Here is an 18,306-nt window from a genome sequence, read left to right as displayed (position 1 = left end):
CTCTTCCGCTACTTTTCCGTCGCAAACAGACACGAGCGCAACCGGGTCTCCCTTCTTTTTTAATGGAACGGAAGAAACGCGAGATTCGCCATGTCGCGAAACGCTGGCAAACGCTGGCAAACGACTTTGCAGACCCGATAACCCACTCGGAAGCAAAGTATGTCTCGCGTACCACTGACCTCGGCGTGTACGCATCGTCGCGAGCATTTCGTTCCGTTTACCACCTGCTTCGCGAGTATTCGTTTCTTCCGCGCGGAATCGTTGCTTCCCATCCACGGTTCACGATGGCAACAGCAGCGATCGTTAATCGAACGAGATTAAACGACCGCCGCGCCATCGTAAAGCAAAGATTCGCGAAAGAACGTTCTCCTTTCGCGTTCTTTCTTTCGACACGATTACCATTTCGGCGTCGATCCGAGCGAGCATCGCTCGCGAGAACAGGGAACAAAGAGGGAAGCGAACGAGTCGTCGATTCTTAAAGACGCTACGAGACGTACGTCGTAATCTTGGCCGAGATTACAGTCGAACTGCCCAAGACGACGGTTTAGCAGCGGTAATGCTGGCATTCACGACCTTTTATAGCGCGTTTACCCGCTGTCTCGCTACTCTCTAGCCACCCTCTAGCCACCCTCTAACCACCCTCTAACCACCCACCCCACTCTTTGAAGCGCAATGTTCCTTGCACCGGCCATTGTTCTTTCGCCAACCGTGTCGTTTTCCTACGGAAACAACCCTCCGTTCTTATTGTTTCCAGTCGAATGTTCAGTTTTCCAAACGAATATTCTCTTCCTCTCCCGCGTAATTTGCGCGTTACCGCGCGTAAACAGTTTTCCAATCCTACAAACTATCTTGCCGCGTATTCCATATTTCCTTCCCATTGCTATCTTCGTGTTTGCTCCGACTTCTTAACCGACCTGTATAGCAGCCTGTATTGCTCGAAGGTGGGATGAATTTTGGCTAGTCGGTTTCTCTGTCGCACACGCGAGATACGCGCGCGTGTATTTTTAAGGGCGACGTCGAGTGGATAATTCGTCGCAGGGGAAGTAGCGCTACTTCCGTCGCGAGGATTTTTCGTCCTCGATCGCAGGCGGAGACTTTATCCGAAAAATTGTAGAGGAATCGGTGCGTGGCGTTTCTAGGGATCCCTCGTAGGATCGGAAAATGGCTGGTGCGCTCGGGAAGGTTTTCCACTGTTTGCAAAGCCACGGGTAGAGAAGCAAAACCCTCGGGAGCTACGATTTACACGGTTTCGCGTGTTTCCCGTTTTCCGACGGCGGAAGGAGGTTACGCGGTTCGCGTGGCCGCAATGTAAGACGCTGGCTTGCACGGTGAATCCTTTCGCGAATCCTTCCTTCTCGTGCCGCGATGGCGGTGGGTAGATGAAAGGTGAAAGGTAAAAGGTAAAAGGCGAAGGGAGAGGAATAACGTATGCGAAGCTCAGTCATAGCTTCCGTTTGCGCAACCAAGCCGGAAAACTTTTACAGAAATTCCAAGTCGACTGGAGGATGGAAGAGCCGAGTCACGAGACGATGCCGATGACTCGGCCGAATCTTACTCTGCCGGGAGGGTGTCGTAAAGCGGGGATAGAACCACCCGACTTCCCTCGCAGAACGGCCCTCGCTTTTATGTCCGTGTATACCGCGACGCGAACCCTCTGGCGAATTTCGATCGTAAACTTTTATATCACCGTGCCAGTGGAGTTACGTTTAACGCGCATCGTGGCCTCCGAGCGATAAGAAAAACGACGAATTACGTTGCTAATCCGACGGCTAAATACCCTATGGATCACCGACGACCTCTCGATCGCGGTATATCTCTCCCGCAGCGATTCCCCTACGGTGTAAAGTCTTTAAATCCTCCACTCGCTACGGTCAACCGGGTCTCGTCCATGCGTTTCCAACTTTTACCTGTACCCGCATTCCTACTCGATTCCTACCCTACGAGACAACGAACGATAACGAAGATTCCACGACGGCGACTTTGGATGGAAACGCGCGACGAACGTGCAGATCCGATAGATCGAGAAGCTACGTATATCGCAAATAGGCTTTCCAATATAGCCCGTTAGTCGAGAATAACGTCCCATCGTTGCGGTACCCACTTTCTTCTTCCATCTGCCTCGCTCTTCCACGAATTTTCCACTCACGCTATCCATCAGATTTATCGACTTCTAGGCGGTATCGCATAGTCGATGGTCTGCTATTCCTTCGCAATTACGTACCTGTCGTTCCAGCGTCTTCCAACTATGCCCTATGACGTATACTCTGTGACGTAAACCTTGGACGGAATCGTCTTTCGCGTCGCAGCTGGACACACTGGCGATAATCGCGGAGGATTGGTAGCGTAGTTTCAGCCTCGTCACGTTCGATTTATTCGCCGAAGCCTCGGTACCGCTCATTTCGACCGGTATGCAAGGTCCATGGTTTGTCTTCTTACGTCGGGATGTGCATGGAAAGAATGTACGACCGCGATCGTGCGCATCGGCACCGTGTCGCCGATTCGTCGAACCGTCGCGAGCCGTCGAGCCGTCGAGTCGTCGAGCTGTCGTTCCACGCTATCCGACTAGCATTTGTTTACCCGTGCGTGTACGTCCATCGCTGTGTGAACGAATATCCGCTCGTATATAGCAGCTATACGTTTTCAGCGCTGCTCGTGTACTACTCGCTGTTATGTATAGGTATAACCAGGCGAGCAGCTATCTCCTTCCTCGCCACGATCCGGATGCACCATTTGCGGGATATTCTCCGACGCTATCGGCTCGCGACGTGCTCGAGTGCATACTTCCTCCTTTCCTCTTCACGGACACACGGCACACTTATAGATTTGAACCCGACGTTCGTTCTCGTCCCGATCTTGCGTTTCCTTCGTTCCCTGTGTCGCAATTACCGCGATTTATTCCACAATCGGATTTCCCCTTTTCCATCCGGTCTCGGCCTTTTCGCCGTCCGAGTAAGTCGCTTTCCCCGTTTTGCTCCGACGCTTCTCGGTTTCGATCTTGACGGAAACGTCGAATCGTTTCGGGTCTCAGGGGCGATGGACCATCGTGATCGGTTAACGAACGACGAACGAGGGAAGATGGTCCCGCTCGATATTATACCGAACGAGCCGCGATTTATAGCGAAACGCGTATCGACGCGAAATAATACCGGTCACGAACTAGCGCATTAGTGCATTATTAACGTTTATGGTATTATCCGGGAAAAGTTATCGACAGCGTCAGGTAATGTTCGCGATATTTCACGAATAACGAATATTGCCGTACCGCCGCCATATTTCAAGAACGATATTTTTATCGTTCCCGTTACGATCGCTTGGTTGCCATTTCCCTTTTTTTCCTGTTTTCCCGTTTTTCTTTTTTTTTGCCCGAGGTTTTTCCGTGTATTGATTAAATATTCCGAGAGTCGGCAATATACCGGTTTGACGGTGGCTTGATCGCGTTACATATATAACGCCGTGTTTCGATACCTGTTATGGTAATCGAGACAAATTTTTCTATCCCTACAAACATTTCCGCGATGTTTCGAACCGAACGATGCCACAATTTTTATTTAATTTCGCATCGGTTGCGCGCAACGATTCGCCGCGTTCCACGCATCCCGAATAAATATAACCGTGCAACTTGCGCGATTCCGCGATGCGGAGGGTCGATAGTTTTTCCTCTAATGATCGTCGCGGAAATATCGGTGGTTCGATTCGTAACACGCCGATGCCGAGCTGCGGAGGATCGGTGTGCGGACACATACGCGTTTAAACGTATCCACGGCCTTCGTTACAGCAATTTATTATCGGTGAGTAATAAACTCTCGTCGTCGAGGGTGGCCGGGGGTGGTCGGGAAATTCGATTTGGCGCTCGATTCTGGGGCAGACGTTTCCTGTCCGCGCCCCCTTAAACAAATGCCGGCCCGTGGAAAACAATTCGGTTACATGGAGGAAATCGTGAACGGGCGAGGGTAGTTTGCCAGATAAGACGGCAGCTCGAGGAATATTTCGCATTTGGCTGGAAGCGTGCTAGGCGTACGAACATGGAAAATATTCCAACTGGTCGAATCTATCGAATTCCCGCGACGGTCACATTCTACTCTTTATAGGCTATATCCACGGGGGTCGGTGGTAGCACGAGTGTCTGACAGTGGAAGCAGCAGCAGCAGCAGGTAGGCGTGTGCGAGGTGGAACCGTAGCCAGCTGCTTGCTTGGTCTCTGGTCCTCTGGACGTGTTGGCGACTGGCTGCGTGACTTGGGTATCCGGGTAGTGGCCACGTAACGATTACCGTTAAAAATTTAGGAAAATTCGTCCGTCGTAGGTGAAGGCAATGTTATTTTTATGCTGGCGCCACAGCCGCGCTACGTCTCGCGTATGCACCCCACGTATTACTTTGTGTATTCTTCGAAACGCCCCTGTTCCCCGACTCAAATTCCACTTTCCGTCGGCTTTTTCGGTAATATCCCGCAACGAGTTTTCCCCGTCGCGTCATCGTTTTCCAGCCGAGCACGGCGCACACGCGTCACCTAAACGTCTACCTACTCGACACGACTGTATACCAACTACACGTACGATAACGCTCGCGCGTCGCTCGTTTCGAGATCGCGATGGCCGCTTTTGCTGCCTGTAAACAGGGTGACTGTTCGTTTTCCAAAGTGGCCACTCCGCGCGAGTCGCGTTTCGCCTTTCCGTTGAAAACCTCGGCCGAACCTCGTAAATTCTTGGCAATCTAGACGCCCACCGTCCTTCGTAAATCTCTCCTTTTTATACCCTGTTTGCCCGGTTGCCCCAACGCCCGACAATTCAAGCCCGCGTTTTAATTAAACAAGTCCGTCCAGATTATTTACAAGCGCGACGAGATTTTTTAACGAATCGCGAACGGGGTTCGGCTGACGGATACGGGCGTGGTGCCGCGCGTCGCAGGAGTAGCTCGTCTCGATGTAACGTCGATGGAATAATTTATACCGAGCAAGAGGAGAAGCGACCTTCCACTTTCCGTCGGGAGAATTAATAATTTTCCACACGAGGCAAAGGACTCGTACAATTTCACGCTGCAAATTATTTAGCGCGGCTGCATCGCGCCTTTGTCTCCCCGCGTCTTTTTATCGCGGAATTTCCACTTTCTTCTATCCTTCGCGCATCGTATCGCGTTACCTCGCCTCGCGCGTCCTACGTTTTCCTCTCTTTTCCTTTTCCGCCTCGCGGCACACGCCGGAGCGGTAATCGTCGATGAATATATCGAGCGTATGGTCGAGAAGCGATATCGAAAAAAGCTCGAGAGGCGCGTGGCGCGAGAAAATTTTCTTCGCCGTTTCGCTTTCCACCGACCACCACCTTTCCCAAGGTAATTAACCCCTCGGAGATAAACACGCCGTTCGGAGAACTAGGATCATCGGTTAAACTCGCGAGTTTGCTCTGCCTAATGCCCGTAAAGTTGGCATTCGCGACGTTTCATTCCGCGTGTCGGGGGGAACGACTTCATTTTTCGACGTTCGTTTTCGTCGCGGAACGGATCGCTCGCTCGCCCGAAACTTTCCGCGTGACTGTTGCTCCGCCGCCTGCGAAATGGAAACACCTTGGCGTTTTATGCTTTGCACCTTCCGCGGAAATTGCACGTTTTACGAACGCAGCGGAGTCGAGACGAACGTGACCGAAGGAAGACGTATCGAGAAAAAGCGAGCCGTCTATCCTTTCCCCGCGTTCTCGGTACCTCTTCTCGTCCCGTCGCGCCTCTTGTTTTCCCTCTGCTTTTCATCGTCCATTTTTCTCGCCGCAACGTTCAATACTCGCGTTCGACGAGCAATCCCCGAGCTCGCATGGACATCGAAAAGCTCCACGTAGGTGTCCGTTACTTTCCAGCCGTTCAAGTCCGGAAGCTCGTGACCGTTTGCTTTTCTTCCCGTTGGTAAACGCCTCGTCCTTACAACCGGATATAGTCTCCGCGAGATAATTTCCGGCCTCGAGAGGCAACGCGTACACGTACTCGTACGCTGTACGCGAATTATCGCGATGTTTCGAAACGGGGCGTCGTCGGCAGCGTGGTTGTTTCACCGAGACGCGACACTCGCGCCGGGAAGCTTCAAATTCGAGCCGAGACGCGCGAGAAAGCCAATGACAGATTCGGCGGGCAGACGATCTCGCGCTGAAACGAGATAGCGGTTCGTTCTTTCCGGGCTTTCTCTCGGGATTTTCGAAAGAGATTCGTCGGAGATTCGTCGGAAGTTAGCCGGTACAGAGCCGTAGCGAGGAATTACTTTCCCCCCGAACGTTTCGTCGGTTTCTCTTCTTCTTCTTCGTGAATTCTTCGCCGGGAATTTCTCAGTCGCGGTGATTCGCGCAAGCGGGCGGCATTCCGCGCAACTTCCTATCGCGCGATCAACGCGAAACGAGAGGAAGGAAGGAGGGTGGCGAGGAGCGAGAAAAAAATAGATACCGGGGAACGGCGAACGAAATATCCGACCGCTTTGAATTCCCAATCTCGCGCGAAATGCTTCTTCCGCTTTCGAAGGCGGCGAGCTTCGCCTACTTTTTCTCTTTCTTCCTTTCTCGCTGCAAGCTGGAGGAAGAGGCTCTCGACACAGATGCAAAAAACAAAAGCGATATCGAGCGGAGGAGTACGCACGCCGCTTTTTCGGTCGCCGAGGACGCGCGCGCGTCTACGTCGCTGCGTTTCCTGCTAGATTTCGCGAAACGTCTGCGGATAATAGTCGCGTATCGCGCGCCGATTTAGCTCGGCGGATTTATGCCAGTTGGATCGCGACCATTCGCTGCACCGAAAATGCATTTTCCTCTTTTTACTTTCCCTCTTTCCCGCGGCGGCGGTAACAGCGCGGAATACCGGTGAGAAACTGGACGCGGAGCTTGCGTTAAATTGTCGGTTTACTTTATGGATTATCCGGAGATTTATTCCATAGCAACGATTAACGCGAACGAACATCAGTTTCACGGTTATCCGCGCGATCGATGGCCGGTTCGTTCTTTTCCGTGGAAATATCAACGGCGGGGAGTTGGCGAGGTAGTAGCAAAAGCCGTTAGCAGAGGCTGCACTCTGCGCGCGATATCGTGATAGACCGGATGAACGAGCGACTCGCGGTTCCGTCCTTCGTTCCGAACATTCGATTTCTCTCGTTTCCTCCGGCTACCTTCCGGTATCGTTCTCAAACCACACACACACACACACATCGAGTTACGCGGTTCGCCGTGGACCGGTTCGATTTTTCTTTCCAGGAACCTCGTTTCGTTCGTCGATCATAAAGTTACTGAACTGCACGCTGATTCGGCGTTAGTTCCGGTTACAGTCCCTGTCCTCGCAGGGCCGTATGAAATTTTCGACTCGAATATCCGAATCGTGGCGCGTTTTTACGCCGACTGTTCCTCGAGAGGTGGACCGGTTTCGCGAAGACGCGTTCGTTCGTAAACGAAGAGCGACGCAGCTGCGAGGAATCGGTGATCGGACGACGTTCGTAAAAGTCGATGGAGATAAGACACCTAGAGGCGTCGCGAATTTACGATGGAAATTTTCGAACGGATCGAACGTGTTCGAGCACCGGCGAAAACAACGCGGCGAACGATCGTCGTTACTCGTAACGCGAATTCTCCCCGGTACCCTAGCGGACCCACGCATACATCGAGGGAGGCGGTTCTCGATCGAATCCTCCAGCCGTCGATTCGCCGATAATCCTCGATATCGTTTCGCCTCTGCCCGGTGCTAAATTTTCCGCGATTTTCCGCGAAATCGCCTGCTTTCTTTATGTTTCTATACGCGCGGCCAATTCCTCGCGCCATCGCTCGTACCCCGAATACGTTTCCCGTTGCCCTCGTATTTAACCCGCGAGTGGTACGCGTCTAACGGAAACGGTAGAACACTCGGACTCGGAGGAGATGTTGGAGAAAGGAGAAATGCAAAAAGATGGCGCTAGCCGGTTTAAACGCCCGAACCCGTCTCACCGATCGCTCACCGTTTTTCTGCCTCTAACGAACGACGAACCCTCTAAAAGGGCGAAGAGAAACGACGTCGCGAAGATACGGTGATCCGCGAAAGCCATGGAGAAAATACGACGCGGAGACGTGTTTTATCCCTCCGAACGAGACACGTTCGGAATCCGCGAGACGATTCTTATAAACTCGAGGAAGAACGACCCTCTTCGGGTATACGTTGAGTGTAAAAGAAGGGTTGCATTTGGTCGGAGAAGTAAGACGCGCGCTTTTCTCTCGGACCCCGTGGACGGTAAAACGGATTCCGCGCCGTAACGTATCGGGACGAGCAACAGCTCGGAAAGCGAAGAGGAGCCGAACGTATTCGTTTGTCTCGTTAACGTCGGTGGTGCTCTTCTGGGTCGGGCGAAACTAACGCGCGCGCATAAAAAGAACGAGCCCGGCATAGACTCGAATTCGACGTAGGAAAACAAATGGGAACGTCGATGGTGGAAGACCGTGGAAGGAGGAGGAAAACCAATGAGGCAGAGGAAAAATATTTGCGTAATCCCGGTGGAACGATTCTAAAGGGCAACGAATGGTCGGGTTCGGCGTTTCGTTTAATTCGGTCGTTGGAATATCTCGGAGATGGTCCCGGCACGGGGCTTCCCAACTTTCCAGCTTCCCAACTTTCCGACTTTCGAGCTGTCGAGCTTTCGGCTATTGCGACCGTTCGCGTTTCGAAACAACCGTCCGATCCGCGCGATTATGCTATACTCGTTGGCGATTTATGTCGCGTGCGAGCAAAGATCGTTGTCCCTTTCTTCCTGGGGATCGCGAAGGGAACGTTGAGGGACCGATAGATGGGAATTTCGGGGAAACACGGGAAATTAAGTAGCGGCGAAGAGAGAGTGGAAGGGTGGCGAGGACGGACCGGAACCGGGCGGAAGACCGGGAAGATTCGGAACAATGTCAAGGGAGAATTCCCGAGTCGGGGTAACGCGAAGGCAAACGAGAAGGCAAACGAGAAGGCAAACGAGAAGGCAAACGAGAAGCAATAGCGAAGACCGAGGCAGCTCTGAGTTACGAGAGGTCGTCGGACTCGTTTACGAGCTCGTAAAAATTTCCCATTCTTCATCGGTCGCGTGTGTTCCACGGACATAGTTTATCCCGTCCTTTGGCGGAAATTGTTCGCGGATAAATTTTTGCGTTTCCCCGCGGAAGCCATTCCGCGCTCGTTCGTCCGATAAACGGAGACATTTTCGGGACGTTACGCGACGTTACTCCACGATCCAAGGTTACCCCGGCGACGTCTTTACACGTCCGTGGGGACGTTCTCCAAGACCAGGGATAAATTCCGATCCGAGCGTGCGCCGCGGAAAAACCTCTTCCGTTTACACGCTGACCGTATACACACGCGCAGCGCGGCTTTTACGAAGTCGCTTATCGAGAAATTCGGAAAGATCGAGGACGAAGGGAATCCGTGGTAGGACGGAGAAACCGGACCGCGACGGAGAAAAATACGGACAGTGGTGGTGGGCCGTAGGGGAGTCTCGCGAGGCGACAATGTGCGCCTGTGAAATGGACTCGGAGCGACGGGTAAGGTAAGGCGACGACGGCTACGAGGATGTTCTTTGAAAGGTGCGGCGATATACCAACTTTCCGGAAAACTTGCTAACCAAAAAGATCGACAAAGCGACACGAATCTCTAAAACTCTCGACGGAGAGAGTCGGCTAGTGCGCCGGAACTGTTCGAGATCGTATTCGGATCGTAGGAAAATATCCTGAATATCCCCTGGGGAGAAAGGACCCGACGACACGTTTCTGAAATCGAGTTGTCGTTGCAATACCGGCGCAACTTCAAAGATGTTTGTCCCGTAACGTATTTCGATCTTGCGCGCAACTAGCATACGCCGCGCGACGCCGCTCCGCTCCGCTCGGCTCGGCTCGTCCTCTGTTCCGCGACAGGGAACGGGGGTGCGCCTCTGTCTCTCGTCGTTACGGAGAAAGGACCGAACGATTCTCTCTTTTTATCGATTCTCTCCATCAATTCTCTCTGTCCTTTGTCTCGATTTCGCGCATCGAGGAGGCGTCGCGTGAAAAATGTCAAGAGATCTTGGCGATACGATCTCCGCGGCGCGGGTGGTCGACTCGACGCTTTCGAGGTGGAGAAATGGCGAGGTAACGGAGTGGGGAAAATGCCGGTGAAAGATAACCGCTTCGTTTTCCGAGGAATAAAGGAAACTCGCGATATCGCGGAAACCGCTGAGGAGTTACTCCGTGACGTATGTTGGAGTCTCTACGGACGCGGCAGCTGCACCGGCAACTAAGTACGTAATATCGTTTCGGGTCGCTGGTAAAAATTCTCCCCGGGATTTCCTCGAGATCCATATCCGCCGTAACACCGACTACGAGTCGCGACGAAGACCTTTCTTGCTCGGTCGCCGGATTCCGTCGTTACGACGTAATTTTAATTTCGTGCCGCGTCGTCATTGTCGTCCTCCTCTCCTTTCTTGCTCGGTCGCCGGATTCCGTCGTTACGACGTAATTTTAATTTCGTGCCGCGTCGTCGTCGTCGTCGTCGTCGTCGTCATTGTCGTCCTCCTTCTTTCTTACCGGGCAGACGGAGAATTGCGCGAGGAAGGGGGAGAGGAAGAAAATATGGAACGAATTTGGGAAATTTGCGCCAAACTCTTATTAGCCTCTCAAAGTCGCGAGCGGCGAGGAGGACGCGATAAAACGGCCGCGACAATGGACAACGCGGATGAGGAACACGTTGAAATACGAAGCTCCGCGCGTTATTATCGGTTACGTTTCAGGAAGTACGCACAAAACGACCCTTTCTTTTCTTTCTCCCGCTTCGCTTCGTTCCTTTCTCCTTTCTCCTTTCCAGCCACTCATTCCCTCCATCCCGCATGTTGCTCTCTCCGCGTGCTCCTTCGTCGTTTCTCGTGGCGAGCGTTTTCATTCCGCGATCGTAAACTACCGAGCACGACGTGTCTACCTTTTCGACGAGAAAGAACGGCTATAACGAGACGCCGAGCAATTACCATTCGTACGTAGCTCGGGAACTCATAAGTGCGTATTTTTCCCTGTCTTTTCGCCTTCGCTTTTTCCCTTTCCCTCTCTCTCTCTTTCTCTCTCGTAATTTCTCGCGAAACCCTTTGTAACGCACTCCTTTTCCGAGTCAAGCCTCGGGTACCTCTCAATCCTGAACTCTTTCAAAGAAATCCCGCGCGCTTCTGCGTCGTAAAAAATTCCTCTTATAGTTCTCGCATGCGTGTCTTCGATGCAAGGAAATCCGCTCGATGCTTTCCCCTAATTGTTCCCCGGGATCCTTCGCAAGTTCTTCCCCGTGTGTTTCTTCCCGATTTCTTCCCGATCTCTTACCGCGAAGGATGTCTCGAAGTGTAAAGGGACAAGGAAGAGAAGGAGACAGAGAGCGAGAGCGAGGGAGAGGAGAGAGAGAATCGATGGAGAACGAGGACGCGGCATCCGGTTCGCGATACCACCGCTTTCGTCTAGAGTTTCTTGCGAAAACTTTGCCCTCTACTGTAGCCGGAGTCGCAAGTACGCGTACCGCGATGCGGATTCCCGGAATCTTCCGCGATACTTTGCCCGAGTTCATTCCGATCGAAGGATTTACGGAAAACGGACGAGATCGGGGAAACGGTGTCGAGCGAGAAGCGGAAACTCTGACGGCGGATAGACGATAATTCACGCGAGTTGGACGTCCGTTGTACTAAGCGGTTCGTATCGGTCGTATTAATGGAGGAAAGAGTTTATCGGCTGGGGAGCGGCGCGAGTGCGAGCTTTACCCGGTCCGTCGGGTCGTTTTCTCTACGCGGTAGGGGCACGTAAGTGCGGCATTAATTAATGCGGTTGTAGAGCGGAAAAAACGAACCAGCGTGCTGCCACGCCGCTGACGAGATTCGAGTGATCGTACAATTGCAGCGTGCGTTAACTAGGCGCGCGCGTTGCGTACCGTAGCTTTGTTCTTTCCTTCAGAGCGCTCCACGAGCTTTGCACCGCTGCGCTGTCGACTGATTCGAAGGCTCTCGCTCGTGCAGCGAGTAAAAGGAATATCGCGTACAGCTCCAGTTTACCCGGTCCGAGGTTATAACGGGACGGGTCGAACGGTGTCCGGGGTGGTCGGAATCGGTGGCGCGTTTCCGCTCGAACAAAACGTTCGACGCCGGAAAGAACGATCGAGATTCGATTTCGAGCGAAGCACGCGCGTTGATTACGCGATTTCGCGTTAGACGGCTCGAGAAGGGTCCGGAACGTCTTTGAGGGAGACGGAATGCGAGACGCGGGCACGTTTCCGAGGACCTCCGGCCCGGAACACGTTCGAGAGAGCTAGCGACGGACAGGATACGTCGAAGCAGGAATATCGGGAATGACGGTGAATCGTACGCGTGACTCGAATAATCTCGGCTGCTCTCTCTCTCTCTCTCGAGAGAGAGAGAAATCGCGGGACACGAGTCGGAAAACCCGAGATCTCTTTCCCGAAGCGTAATCAACGATTCCCGTGGAATCAACGGTCCTCTTGCCTCCATCTTCCTGCTTGCTGCTGCTCCGTTTTTGGCTTCCGGACGCAACGCTCGACCACGCCAAACATCCTATATTCCGTTTCCAATTTTCCGCCTCGATACCGACCAACGCTCCAAGATGTTTCGCGTGGTGCCGCGTCGCAGCCGTGAAATTGAAAATTATAAATTACGTCGTCGAATTTACATTCTTGCCACGGCGCGACGTTCGAGGGTACGAACGGACACCGCTGAAGAGGGATGTTCGATAACGGGTGGACGAAAAGCGGTTCCCTCCATCCTCGAGTTCCCCTCGTCGAACGTCGAGGAATAATTCTCGTCTGTTTCAACGGTGGCAAACGTTCGCGTGAAAGGTGGTCGGCAAACGCGTGGAGAACAGGGGACGGGAATTCTTTTCAACGAACGCGTTGCGTAAGACGCGGAGAGGAAGGCCGAGAAAAGGAATTGGCGCGAACGACGGCAAAGACGAACGAGCCTTTTGAAGCAGAAAAATATGGCAGTCGGACTATCCGTGGATCCTTCCATCGGTTTCCTCGCCGACGTTCGAGGCCCGTCTTTACGTGAACGGCAGCAGGGGGTTCGAAAAGCCGTCACGGCCACTATCGCCATCGCCATCACCGCACCACCACCGTCGAGCCACGCGAAATTCTTTTATGATTCATGACGCGTCGTCCGATCGATCGACAATTTTTTACGCGCCATTTCGGAGCTTTCCGCTAAAGAACGTTTCTACTATTTCCCCTAGCTCGTGCTTGCTTCATCGTCGTTGCCGGTTCGAACAAAAGCGTGTGTGTCGTCCCATCTACGGACCAGGCTTCGTTCGACCGTATTTTCTTCTCTCTTTTCCTTTCCCTTCTTTTCTCTTTCCTCTCCTCTTTGTTATTTTATCCCACTCGATGGGTGAAATTAAAGAATCAAAAATCGCGAAAGATAAACGAAAATGGGAGGAAAGAGGTTGGTTTCCGTCCGGGCCGGCAACGTCGACGTCGGAACGGTATGTGGCTCGTCGACGCTTCGTGGACCCGGCGAAACGATCGATCCTCGAGTTTCCTTGGAAAACAGGATGCTTTAAAATTCCCGCAGACGTCCTTCCGGCTAATGAGCACCGTCGTGTTTTCGTAGCTACCCCCCGGCGACTGCTGAACTTTTGCCGAAAAAACGAACGAGAGAAAGAACGGCAAAAAGCGGTGGAATAAAAGGAGCACGGGAACAACGGATACACGTTGAATCCCGCCGCGCGATTTCGAAACCTGAAAACGCGGTTCACATTTTTTCCTTTACCTCTCTCGCGTCGTTCCATCGTTCGCAAGACGCACGCGTTCCCGCCGCAATTCCGTTCTCGTTGCGTCGCGATTCTTCGAACGCGTGCAAACACCGAGGGGGTCGCGGTCGAGGGTACAACGACCGATCGTGCTCGACCGTTCTCGACCGTTCTCCGAGTTTCCCGGCACTGTCCGGACCAAGATACTCTAGTTTGCCGAGAAGCGAGCATTCGTCCAAGTTTGCCGGAAGTTCGATTGGTCGATACATTCTTGAGGTTCGTTTTGTCCGATTCATGATTTCTTTAGAGGGCCACTCGCCTTTCGTGCAGCCCTACCGTCTATATACAGAGCGCGAGAGTTTCGCTTGGCGTGCGTTACGAATCGCTTTCGGAACACGCGTTTCCATTACCTACTCCGGAAACTATTCCCCGGATAAGGATAAGTTACGTCCGCGATACGTTATTCGCCCGGCGATAAATTATTCGGCGAGTTCTCCGGGAAAAAGCCCTCGACGCGCGGTATATGGGGCTCTCGGCTCGCGGGGACCATGTTGCTAAGCCGCGGTAAATTCCAAGATCGAAGTCCGACCTCTTTTTTCCTCCTCTTGTCCCGATCATCCACTCCTTTCTTTGCGGGCATACATACACACGCGTGCGCGTGCCTCTTGGAAACACCGTTCGGGATAAGGGAACAGATTTTCCTCGGACGAGCACCGATCGCGATTCCGACGTAGTTTCGGCGGGCTGGCCGAGTAGCAGAGGTCTTTTCAATTTTCCAAAATGCATCGTACGCGAAGGGAAGCGTCGCGTACAAATTTTTTCTCACGGAATGTCGGATTCCGGGTCACGATTCGGCGACCGAAAGGAAAGTCCCCAGAGGGAGAGAGGGAACGGAGAACAGAGAAAACGGAAGATACCCGAGACGCGAAAGACCCACCGGTCAGCCGGTTCGAGACACGAACCATCGCAAGCAGCGTCTTTGAATTTTCCATTGAATCCGTTAACGATGAAATACGAGCGTCGTCGTCGTCGTCGTCGTCGTCGTCGTCGTCGTAGCCCTCGTTTCCGTGCTGAAATTTCGAAATGACTTCCTTGCTCGACGTGCATTCGGTGTTCGTATTTCACGCATAATTCCCCCCGTATCTTTCCTCGCTAGCCTGTCCTCGAGGTTCGTATTTCTCCGCGACGATCCTCGCCATCGAGGAAGACGCATCGTTTTCCCCGCTGGAATATTTAATTTCCACGGAAAAACTTGCGGCGGGGGGTCGGGGCGGCGGTGGCGATGGTGGTGGTGGTGCGTTGTCGTGGTCCGTGAAAGAAAAGCCGGTGAGATTCTGGGGTAGCCAAAGTGTTTGATGCTCGGCTTATTTCGTCGGAACGAGTCCTTTCGTTTCCCTGTCTTTCGGGTCTCTAAGTAATTACAGATAAGAGGCTTAAACGGAGATGCTCGACGTCGGGTATCGACTGTGAGGTATTAGACGGCGTTCGACAAAGTAAAAAAAGGAAGTAAAAGGGGGAAAATAAGGAAAAGAGAGGGGGGGTGCAGGGGGAACCTCGTGTCCGGTAACGACCATGTCCCTGCACCGTGGGCCTTATCTGTTTTTTCAAAGAAACGGTCGTCCGTCGCTATCCTTTAAAGGCTCAACGCGTTGGCCTTCGTTCATCGAGGCTAATGGGTAATCACCGATAAGAGGCTTAAACGTGGATATTCAGCATTAAGCATCTATTTCAGGGAATAATGCGTTTCCCGATGGTTCGTGATTCCTGCGATTTCGGTGCGATCGGTTTAGAGACAGATTAGAACACCTAATAATTTAGCTGGCAAAGTAGACTCGCGGTAGACGAGAACAGCGCTGTCGGTGTAAAGGTACATGTACCTGTATTATATATAATAGGTAACGCGTGGTCTCGCGTCGAGTCGTTGGAATAATTCTCTAAAACTAATTCGGCGAAGCGTCGGGGTGGAATTTTTTGTCAGAGAGCGAGGAAACTAAACGCACGGCTGGCCAGAGCGCAAGCTCGACGACCGTTCGATAAGCGCATAACCATGCGGTTAAGTACCTGGTTCGCAACGATGCGAAAAGTTTCGAGCGTAAACGAAGAGGCAGAAGGTCGTTAACCCGCGACTATAGGGAAAAGCGGATAACGAAGGGAGCATCGCGCGGAGTAGCGGAACGAATAAGGTAAATCGGTTGATATCCAAGACGCGCGCGGCACTCGGATCGAGATGGTCGGGACCGGGTGAGAGACGAGAGACGAGAAACGAGAGGCGAGAGACGAAGGTAAGTGGGCGAAATGGAGAGCGGGATAAGAGAAAATTAATTTCTCCGTAATCGGCGATTAGACGTCCCTGAAATACAGAGCGTCGAGCGTGGGTGGTTCCTTGTCAAAATCTAAACTAAATCCTAATCGGATTAACGTTCACCGACTCGACGCTTCAGCAGCTTCCGCTTCCAAGTTTCTAACACGGATCGACCTCGGTTCCTTCGAGTGGCGAAGCTTCTCCGTGGAAGAACTCGAGGGGGGTTGGTCGTTTACACTCGATACGATATCTACGTACGGCAGGTAAATGGGAAAACGAACAAACACGTTCGATATTAACCGTGTGGGAAGAATGGCTCGAGAGCTAGACTCGTATACCGCGAACGAACCAACACGAACCAATGAACCGACCGACCAACCAACGAAGAAACGATCGATCGATCGATCGATATTGGACAGATTCGTGGACAGAGCGGTTTTTCGGCGACGTTTAACACGGTCCGTAATGCTGGACGACCAGGAACTCGTTGGTTCGGTGCTCGGCTGATTCGCGTTTACTCCCTCTATCGACGACGTTTGGCGTAATTTGGAATTAACTCGGCGTGCACCGATCTGCTCTGACGTTCGCGTGCGTCGAAGCGTAAAACGAGCAACCGCCGCGTTCCAACACCGATGGCCTCCCGGCTGCAAGATGTACCGTCTATTCGATTACTTCCCTCCAAGGGAGTCGACGGTGCACTCTCTCCGGTTCGTGGATCGGGATAAGCTCGAAACTTACTCGGGTATTAACTCGAAAACGCGGCGATCCGCGTTGTTCCTTCGTCGGAATTCGTCCTCTTCTCCGGCACCGGGATTCCTATTTTTTCCCATCCCCGTTAGAATTCTCGGACGCGAATATTCGCCGTTGGTTCGCGTTCGTTTCGCGTTCGTTTCGCGTTCGTTTCGCTCGGAAAGCGAGCAGGCGAGCCGAGGCGAGAAGCGCTTTCGCGTAACCCGAAACACTCTTGAAACTTTTTAAAGATTCTTCCGCGGAGAACGCTTTGCTGGTTTATTTTTCGCGAGTCGCTCGCCAAGGTAGAAAGTGACACGAGTCGTGACGAACGACGACGCGTTTTCCGTCGCGTTTGCTCGCACAGAGGAAAGTTTACGAGAAATTTCCGGCCGGTGATCTTTGACGAAGTTCCGACGAAGAATCGTAGACGGAATACGGTCTCGTTATCGCGACCGCGATCGCAGAGGTCACGAGACTTCTTTTGTTCACCGTCCACGTCTCGGCAGATTTTAGGGGAACGTCTTAAAGTTTTCGTGGCTACTCCGCCGAGCGGAATCGGCAGTCCGCGCTTTAACTCGGTTTAATAGCCGATCGATGAGTAAATTGGGTTAGAGGTTGCCTAAAAGGAGTTTGGGCCGCTGCCGCGTGCACCGAGCGCGTTCTCCTCGAGGAATGGCCACGATACCGGCTCTCGATCCTATTAAGAGACAAGACCGACGTCCTTTGGGCTCGTCTTAGACTTTCGAGAAAGTATCGGAGGAACCCGCTCGGAGTTTCTGCCTCCGCGGCTGCAAGTCGATGCGCGTAACACCGTGTTCCAACTCTCTGTTCCGACGCTCTAACCCTCTCTCTCTCTCTCTCTCTCTCTCTCTCTCTTCCCTTTCTTCCTCTTCTCGTCTAATTAGCCAACGATACCGTCTTATGCCTTTTGTTTTCCCTCCCGTCTTCGTTTTTATCCCATTCTCCCTGTTCCGCGATCGAACCGACTTCTTTTCACGGCAGAAGGACGTCTTTTCGTTGGACGAAATTGGGAAAAGAGGAGAGAGAAAGGGAGAAATTATACGCGAGAATTGCGCTGGATCGGCTATGGATACGAATCGAGGGAAGCGTTGAATGGAAAACGGGGGAATATTCTTGAAAAAGTTTCCTCGGTATTGATCTCCGGTCGGTGGAATCGGGAACGAACGCGGTATCGGAGTTGGCCAGGGGTTGATTAACCTTGATCGACAAATAAAGTCTGGGCGTAACTGGCTGAGTGACGAGCGATCGGGCAATTGGACCGATCGATTTCTAGGGAACGACGAATCGGTGCGCGAACTAATCGACCGCAAATCGCCGCACTCTGGACACAATCGTTCGCGAATGCTTCCTTTCGGTGCGCGACCGATTGTCCGCAGGATCGCTAGCCTCTCGATCGTGTTTCAAACTAACCGCCAATCGTCTCGCCGCGATTTCCCTGCACTCTCGATTCACCGCGATCCGCTCGAGTATCGCAATTTCCAGCAACCGTGATAAGTTTCCAAGTAGTTTGGCGTGCAACTGCAAAGTTCGTCGGTGGAAGGAAAGC

The 18,306-nt window shown here is 52.6% G+C and overlaps 1 protein-coding gene across 1 annotated transcript in view; it reads right to left on the bottom strand.

Annotated features, from left to right (window-relative positions):
* The window catches only part of LOC108547339 (nephrin), a 99,426-nt gene that overhangs the window by 54,326 nt on the left and 26,794 nt on the right, over nt 1–18,306 (bottom strand). The gene's annotated exons all lie outside the window — the stretch shown is intronic.

This window comes from Eufriesea mexicana, unplaced genomic scaffold, assembly GCF_001483705.2.
Source record: "Eufriesea mexicana isolate 0111107269 unplaced genomic scaffold, ASM148370v2 scaffold994, whole genome shotgun sequence".
In the NCBI taxonomy this organism is placed as follows: Eukaryota; Metazoa; Arthropoda; class Insecta; order Hymenoptera; family Apidae; genus Eufriesea; species Eufriesea mexicana.
The sequence above is the reverse complement of the archived record's forward strand: the minus strand, read 5'-3'. Positions and strand labels throughout refer to the sequence as shown.